The sequence below is a fragment of the Primulina tabacum genome, chromosome 6, assembly GCF_025594145.1.
Source record: "Primulina tabacum isolate GXHZ01 chromosome 6, ASM2559414v2, whole genome shotgun sequence".
Taxonomy (NCBI): Eukaryota; Viridiplantae; Streptophyta; class Magnoliopsida; order Lamiales; family Gesneriaceae; genus Primulina; species Primulina tabacum.
In genome coordinates this window covers 4,666,866-4,676,338 of record NC_134555.1, presented here as the reverse complement: position 1 = coordinate 4,676,338, position 9,473 = coordinate 4,666,866, and positions in this window count along the sequence as shown.

The following is a 9,473-nucleotide window of genomic DNA, read 5'->3' as shown; positions in this document are numbered from 1 at the left end:
TTGAAAAACTACCAATGCTCCCTACTGGATTGCATTATACACATATAAGTCCCATTGAATCAAACATGGTAGTAGATAATTCTTCAATATTAACCAATTGCATGATCGATTAGGACATCCTGGTTCAACAATGATGCGAAGAATTATAGAAAATACACATGGTCATCCACTGAAAGACCAGAAGATCTTTCAGAATAATAAGTTTCAATGTAAAGCATGTTCTCTTGGAAAACTTATTATAAGACCATCGCCAGCCAAAATCCAAACTGAATCACCAATGTTTCTTGAACGTATTCAGGGTGATATTTGTGGACCAATCCATCCACCATGTGGACCATTCAGATACTTTATGGTATTAATTGATGCCTCCAGCAGATGGTCACATGTATGTTTATTGTCAACTCGAAATGTTGCATTTGCAAGATTACTTGCTTAAATAATAAAATTGAGGAATCAATTTCCCGATTATACAATCAAGAAAATTAGACTTGATAATGCTGGTGAATTTACTTCCCAGACTTTCAATGATTATTGTATGTCTATGGGAATCATTGTTGAGCATCTTGTTGCTCATGTACATACACAGAATGGATTGGCTGAATCATTGATTAAACGTCTGCAAATGATTGCTAGACCAATGATTATGAAAACAAATATCCCTATTTATATATGGGGACATGCAATTTTACATGCTGCTTCATTAATTCGCATCAGACCAATTGCATATCATAAATACTCCCCAATGCAGCTTGCATTTGGTAAAGAACCAGACATTTCTCATCTGATAATTTTTGGATGTATGGTGTATGTGCCTATTGCACCACCGCAGCGAAAAAAAATGGGACCTCAAAAAAAGGTTGGAATTTATATCGGTTATGATAGTCCATCAATCATTCGATATCTTGAACCTCAGACAGGCGACGTGTTCACAGCACGTTTTGCTGATTGTCATTTTAATGAGGAAATCTTCCCAATGTTAGGGGGAGAACAAAAACATACCGAAAAAGAAATTACATGGTATGTATCATCATTGTTACATCTGGATCCAAAAACAAAACAATGTGAAAAGGATGTACAGCAAATTGTGCACTTGCAAAGAATAGCAAATCAAATACCAGATGCATTTGCAGACACAAAAGGGGTAACTAAATCATATATACATGCTGCAAATGCCCCTGCTCGAATTGAAATTCCGAAGAAACAAATTGAAAATACTCATGATGTCATTAAACACCTGAAGCGTGGAAGGTCAGTCGATTCCAAAGATAAAAATCCTCGAAAAAGAAAATTCATAGAGAAACACGATGATCACAAAATAAAGAATGATCTTCCTGAAGAAACACATGATGATCACAAAATAGAGAATGGTGTTCCTGAAGAAACACATGATGATCAAAATGTTCTGTCAGAACCACAAACTGACGAGAATCATGAAATCTCTATCAATTATATTAATACTGGAAAAATATGGAACCGAAAAGATATAGAAGAAATTGATGATATATTTTCTTATAATGTGGCAATCGACATCATAAATGATAATGAAGATTATGAACCAAAATCTTTTGGTGAACGTAAAAATCGGTAGGATTGGATAAAATGGAAAGAAGCCATCCAGGTTGAATTGGATTCGTTAAATAAACGTAATGTTTTTGGACCTATAGTCCTTACACCTGAATGTGTAAAACCTGTTGGATACAAATGGGTTTTTATTCGAAAGCGAAATGAGAAAAATGAAATAGTAAGATATAAAGCTCGACTTGTTGCACAAGATTTTTCTCAAAGGCATGGAATTGATTATCAAGAAACGTATTCTCCCGTGATAGATGCAATTACGTTTCGGTATTTGATTAGCTTGGCGGTATCTGAAAATTTAGAAATGCGTCTTATGGATGTTGTTACAGCTTGCTTATATGGATCACTTAATAGTAATATATATATATATGAAAATCCCTGAAGGATTTAAGATGCCTGAAGCACAAAGTTCAAAACCCAGAGAATATTATTCTGTGAAATTACAAAGATCATTATATGGGTTAAAGCAATCCGGCCGAATGTGGTATAATCGGCTAAGTGATCACTTGATGAAAAAGGGATATGTAAATAATTCAATATGCCCTTGTGTTTTCATTAAGAAAACAATATCCAGATGCGTAATTATTGCTGTATATGTTGATGATTTAAACATCATTGGAACGAATAAGGAAATTCAAGAAGTTGTGTCATACTTGAAGGAAGAATTTATAATGAAGGATATTGGAAAAACCAAGTATTGTTTGGATTTACAAATTGAACAAAAAGAATGTGGAATATTTGTTCACCAGAAAATTATACAGAAAAGACCCTTAAACGTTTAATATGGATAAATCAAATCCTTTAAGTACTCCAATGGTTGTTAGATCATTAAATATAGAAAATGATCCATTCCGTCCATGTGAAGATGATGAAGATATTCTTGGTCCAGAAGTACCATATCTAAGTGCTATCGGTGCCCTTATGTATCTTACAAATTGTACAAGGCCTGATATATTTTTTGCCGTAAATTTGTTGGCAAGATTTAGCACATATCCAACAAAGAGACACTGGAACGGAATTAAACATATATTCCGTTATCTACGAGGAACGACAGAATTGGGACTTTTGTATTCAAAAGATGCTAATCCAAGCATAATTGGTTATGCCGATGCTGGATACTTATTTGATCCACACAAGGCACGTTCCCAAACTGGATATGTATTTACTCGTGGAGGCACTGCAATTTCTTGGCGTTCACAGAAACAAACTGCTCGTAACAACTTCATCAAATCATGCCGAGATTATTGCACTACATGAAGCAAGCCGTGAATGTGTGTGGTTAAAATCAATGACCCAACATATCCAAATCTCATGCGGATTATCATTCGACGAGAAGCCTGTGATACTATATGAAGATAATGTTGCATGTGTTGCTCAAATGAAATAGGGATACATAAAAAGCGACAGAACTAAACATATTCCTCCTAAGTTCTTCGCATTCACCAAAGAGCTAGAGAAGAATAAATGTATTGATGTTCGTCACATTCAATCAAGTGAAAACTCATCAGATCTCTTCACAAAGGCACTTCCTACGTCAATATTTAGAAAGCACATATATAATATTGGGATGCGCAATCTATGAAATTTGTGAAGAATTGTTCGTGTCAACATGAGGGGGAGCTTACGTGACTGCACTCTTTTTTCCTTACTATGGTTTTTATCCCAATGGGTTTTTCCTAGTAAGGTTTTTAACGAGGCAGTACAAAAACACGTAATGAAGACATCATCGTATCATGATCATCATCACAAGGAGGAGTATTGAAAATAATATTTGAATGTTGAAAAGTAATAGTTGAATATTTGAATGTTGAAAATAAGAGTTATAAAATTAGAAATTTGTGTGTGATGATGTAGGTAATGATGTATTTTATTTTTGGATTATTTGTAAAGATTTCCTATAAATAGATCTCTCATTTGTGAAGAAATTCACAATTGAGTAGAGAGAAAAATATTATAAAGTGTGTAGTTTGGTAAATTTTGAGAGTTTGAGAGTTTTACTTTTTACCATAAATTTTTACTTTTCACAACAGATGTCATTCTTTTGACCATATTTATTTGTACTTGGTTTGCGTTTTATATTAAAACTTAGTTCATCATACTAGGGGTGTTTTGAAATTGAATCAAACCGATGTAAACCGTAAACCCAAACCAAAACGTTTGATTTGGATTGATTTTCAGTCTATCAACTAGTTGGATTGGTGAAATCAGTCAAACCGTAAAAATTAATATGATTTAAGTTTTGGATAAAAATAAATCGAACTAAATTGATTATTTTAATATAAAAAAAATCATGAATAAATGTTGCTAATTAAGTATGATTTTTCATGGATATATGTGTTTTTTTATTTTTAGTTTGTTTTTTTGTTTATTATTGCCCTTTGTAATAATTTAAATACATTAATAATTTATTTATTCTAGTTTTGTATAAATAAACATAATTATAGGCTTGTCAAATTGGGTCAGGTCCGTCGGGTCGGCCCGTCCCGCCATAAAATTGAGCGGATTGGGTTGATAAAATAGCAGCCCGTTTGGAGGTGGGCCAAACGGGTTGAGCCCGTTTGGGTTGCGGGCTGGCCCGCCAAATTAGGGTAGAATTTTATATTTTTAAGTTTTATACAAAAATTCCTATTTCTTCCTTATTTTTTCTCATGTGCCTAACTTCAATCACTCTGGTAAAATATATATGCTTTTATTTTTTTTTGAAGATGTTATACTCTTCAGTTCCCTCCCTTTTTTTAATGTTTAACTCGAACTAATCCAAAATTATCAAAATAATATAGTAAATAAAGTAATTATCTGTATTATTGAAAACATAATATTACATGAGTTAATTTTTAGTACATGTGTACGATGAAATCTTGTGTGAATTAGAATAAACACTTTATTTTTTTTATGTATTATGTTGATTGTTGTATGCTTTCAATGTCTTATTTCAATGTTTTTAAGTTTTTTATGAAAATATTTGACTGAAATATATTTTTCTTCTATGTTTATTTTAATACTGTTTAGTATTTTTTTTAAAAAAAAATAATAAGCGGGTTGGCTCGCCTAGCCCGCGGCCCAAGGTGGGTTGGGCTGGGTTGGCCATTTAGAGGCCGCCCCGCCTAATGGCAGGTTGCGGTGGGTTGCGGGCTGGCCCGCCCCGTCAGCCCGTTTTGACATGTATACATAATTATAACCCTAAAAATTATAGTTTTGATTAGGTTTTTTGTGAGACGGTCTCATGAATCTTTATCTGTGAGATGGATTAATTCTACCGATATTCATAATAAAAAGTAATACTCTTAGCATAAAAAGTAATACTTTTTCATGGATGACTCAAATAAAATATTCGACTTATGAAATTGATTCGTGTGACTGTCTTACAAAAATTTTTGTGTTAATTTTTTATAAGTTGTAAAATTTTGTAACATTTAATAAGTAATACAAGTTTTTAATAAATTTTTTTTTTAGTTTTTATCAAGTGTCAAATTGTCATTTTTTAAAATTATAATATCTCATGTTTTAATTTATTATAAAACTCTCTTAGAATTATTCATCTAAATTAGCCCAAATTGAATCAAAACAAAATTCGTGGTTTGATTATAAAAATTTCATGGTGGAACTATCTAAAAATGTAACAAATCGTAATTGAATACTATTATTTCATGTATTCTTATCAAAAGTTCTCTCTTATTATATTATCAAAAATGTGATTATTATGTTCTCTACAAAAATGTGGCTCTTATAGTAAATATTTTTGGTAAGTTGGTTTGTCTACTTACTTATCGCAAAAACAACTCTTATTTTTAAGTAATTTACAATTTATTTCATCGTATATCTTAATCCTATATCTTAATCCACATAAAACTTAAAAAGATTGATCAACTCGTCTACCCATACTAATCGAAAAAATATTTTCGACTAATTAATTAATTTTTAACACGTGCGATGCGCATGTACCAACACTGTTAGTATAAATAGAGTGATTAGTTGCATATAAAAATCTGAATGCTTAAATTACAATTTTTTTATGTGCACTTACATTTTAAAATAAGTTTTGAACTAGTTGAGATATGTGGTAGAATTCATGCTAGCGTAAGAGTAGTACCATGATACTAAGAGTAGGCCTCTTGTGAGACGGTCTCACGAATCTTTATCTGTGAGACGGGTCAATCCTACCGATATTCAAAATAAAAAGTAATATTTTTAGTATAAAAAGTAATACTTTTTCATTGATGACCCAAATAAGATATATGTCTCACAAAATACGACACGTGAGACCGTCTCACATAAGTTTTTGCCTAGACTAAGTATCTTGTGAGACGGTCTCACGGCTCTTTATATGTGAGATGGGTCAACCCTTCTGATATTTACAATAAAAAGTAATACTCTTAATATAAAAAGTAATATTTTTCATGGATGACCCAAATGAGATATTCGTCTCACAAATACGACCAATGAGACCGTCTAACACAAGTTTTTGCTTTTTGCCTAATAGTAAATTCAAGATCCAAAATTGATTTGAGGAGTTAAAATTCTCATTTATCATAGTGATATGATTGAATCTATGTAGTCCTAATAGCAATGGACTCTTCAAATTCATCGATTAAATATGAGAGGATGACCATATATAATATCCATACGAAGAAAATGAGCCCAGCTAAAATGAGCCCAGCTATTGTATTGATTAATATTCGTCGAGTAATGAGACGGTCTACATTTTTTTATTCGCGAAATGGATAGTACATATTTATATTTAAATAAAAAATAATATTTTTCCATGAATGACTCAAATAAAATATATGTCTAACAAAATTGACTCATGAGACCATCTCACGAGAATTTTTGTGATCTTTATCTCACCTTTATATATTTATATTTATTAGAGCAATTGACGTGCGTTGATGAACACGTTAAATTAATTATATAAATAAATTAATGTAATTTATTTATCAGATTTATTTCATTTTCACGTTAATATGAGAAATACACTGGTACTCGTACATTAAATTATTAAATATATTAAAAATAAGAAATAAACGAAATGTTTTAAAACATATATTTGTTTTAAATATTTTTTCATCTATCTTAATAACTCGATTCTCTTTTTTCTTTTTTCTTTTTTTTTTGTCTATTATTTTCTCATGATATTAAACTATATTTTCATCGTATTCATTACAGACGTTCTTATTATTTTATATCAATATTTGTATTTCTTATTTCCAGTGGTATCCCTTCATCATCTTCATTTTAGATTTTCTTTTGTTCATCTATCATCATTCTAGGTGTTGGATAATGTCATTCACTTGAATATTTTGGATTTTTTTGAAAAACTGCAAGCTTCACATCTCGAGTCTGATTTATTCTTCACTTCATAAACATATTTTGAAGTAGTAATACAAATTCTTGTAATTCCTTAAGAATAATGTATCTTTTTTACATATTAAATAAGGTAATTTTAATGTATCTACTTGCAATGAAAAAACTTAGATTTTATTTTGACAAAAACTTGTGTGAGACGGTCTCACGGGTCGTATTTTGTGACAAGGATCTCTTATTTGGGTCATCCATGAAAAAATATTATTTGTATACTGAGAGTATTACTTTTATTGTGAATATCGGTAGGGTTGACCCATCTCACAGATAAAGATTCATGAGATCGTCTCACAAAAAACCTATTTTTTTATTTTTGATGTAACTAAACTTTAAATGAAATAGATAAGTAGATTTTAAGGTGCATCCTAGACCATGGGGCCACACAAACTATCCAACTAATCCATTAAGAAAAATATTGTTGCAAACATTTATTGAACTTTTACAATTTGAAACTCGCTCTCGAGAGGCTTGAACACAATTCGAAGGCTGATGCTTCCCGTTTTAGTTAAAAATAGGTATCTTGTGAGACGGTCTCATGAATCTTTATCTGTGAGACGGGTCAATCTTACCGATATTCACAATAAAAGTAATTTTATTAGCATCAAAAGTAATAATTTTTCATGGATGACCCAAATAAGATATTTGTATCACAAAATACGACCCGTGAGACCTCTCACACAAACTTTTGCCTTTCGTTAAAGATGAAACCAAAATCAAATCACTTGGATATGGTTCTGATTCCGATTTCGATTTCTAATAGTTTCGATTACAGTTTGAAATTTATTTGTTAAATTTAAACAAAATAATAGCAATTTGAGACAATGAAACTAATTGTTTAACAATTATGTCATTGTTTTTATATATTACGAGATCTTAAAATTTTAAATTAATTTACGATTCTGGTTCATGTTTCTTATGGTTCTAGTTCCTCATTTTCGGGGACAGAAACCGAACCATACGTCCAAGGTTCTGGTTCTGATTTTGGAAATTAAACCAAAGAAATATTTTAGTTTTGATATTAATACTACAGTTTTTGAAAATCATGATCGGATTTACCTCTGACCTTGTTGCCCTAATTTTAAACAATATTAATAAATGTTTGTTCAGTGAGTACCACTCGTTTTCAAATTTTTTCACCTGAAACCCTTTAAAATCGTGGATTGCTCTCTCTCCGGTAACTCGCCATCTTTTCTCAAATAGTGAAAAACATGCTCTCCAAGTTCATCAAAAATATTTAGTTTCCTAGTCTACATCTTAATATTTTAATAGTATTTTCATATACCAATTCATTGATAATTATTTCATATATCGCGATCAAATTATTAAGTATATCTTAACAAATATAGTATTTTTCTTCTTGATAAACTTTTTCCACATATGGACTCCTTCAAAATATCTATCATATCTTCATTTCTAATATTTCAAAATGAAAATCTAAAATCTCTACACAACTATTCAAATATATATCATTATTTTAATAAATTTTTTTATACATCTCTCGTTATTTCCAAATAAACATATGATATTTTTTCATTTTCACCCTATCTAAAGTCTTTCATGATACTAGTTATTTTGCACACGAGATGCGTGTGTGTATAGTCTTTTTTTATCATTATCGATGGACTAAAGTGAAATTTGACAAATTATAAATGGATTAAATTGATATTTGAATTGTTAAAAAAAAAATGTGTGTTGAAATTTAAAAAAACACAAAAAAAAATTTAATATTAGTATCATATAAAAATAAAATTGGAAAAAAATGTTGGTGTCACTTAAATAATTGCTATCATATTCTCATCTTTAATAAATAGAATAGATATTAGCCTAATGGTTACATGTCCCAATACATGATGATTGGCCCACACATCTAATAGCCAATAGCGATCGAGGAAATTGAAGCCAAATGTCAACTTTCAAGTAAAACTTTATATATATAGCATCCATTAATAACGCCGATATTTAATTTTATGATAAAAATATTCAACCTCTGTTACAAAAACTTCTATAAAATTATCTCACGAGTCGTATTTTGTTATACGGATCTCTTATTTGGGTCATCCATGAAAAATTATTATTTTTTATGCTAAAAGTATTACTTTTTATTGTGAATATCGGTAGGATTGACCCGTCTCACAGATAAAGATTCGTGAGACCGTCTCACAAAAGACCTACTCCTAATCCAACCTGTCCCAACTCACGAAAAATTATTATTTTTTAACACTAAAAATATCAATTTTCATTGTAGATTTGGGTCGGATCGACTCGTCTCACGTGCTTGTATATCCATGAGACGATATCACAAGAGGACCTACTCTAAGAAAAATTATCACAATTTTCTTGTAAATTTTCCAAAAGAATACGTTTTTTAGTATTATTTATTTAAATTTATCTCATTGATATAGGATCGTGAGACGAGGAAATGGCAAAACAAACATTAATTGAACGTGTCTGTTAATTGTCCCACATCGGTTGGATACAATACCTGAGAGTTGTATATATGGATTTGGACAATTCTCCCTCCTTGAGCTAGCTTTTGGGGT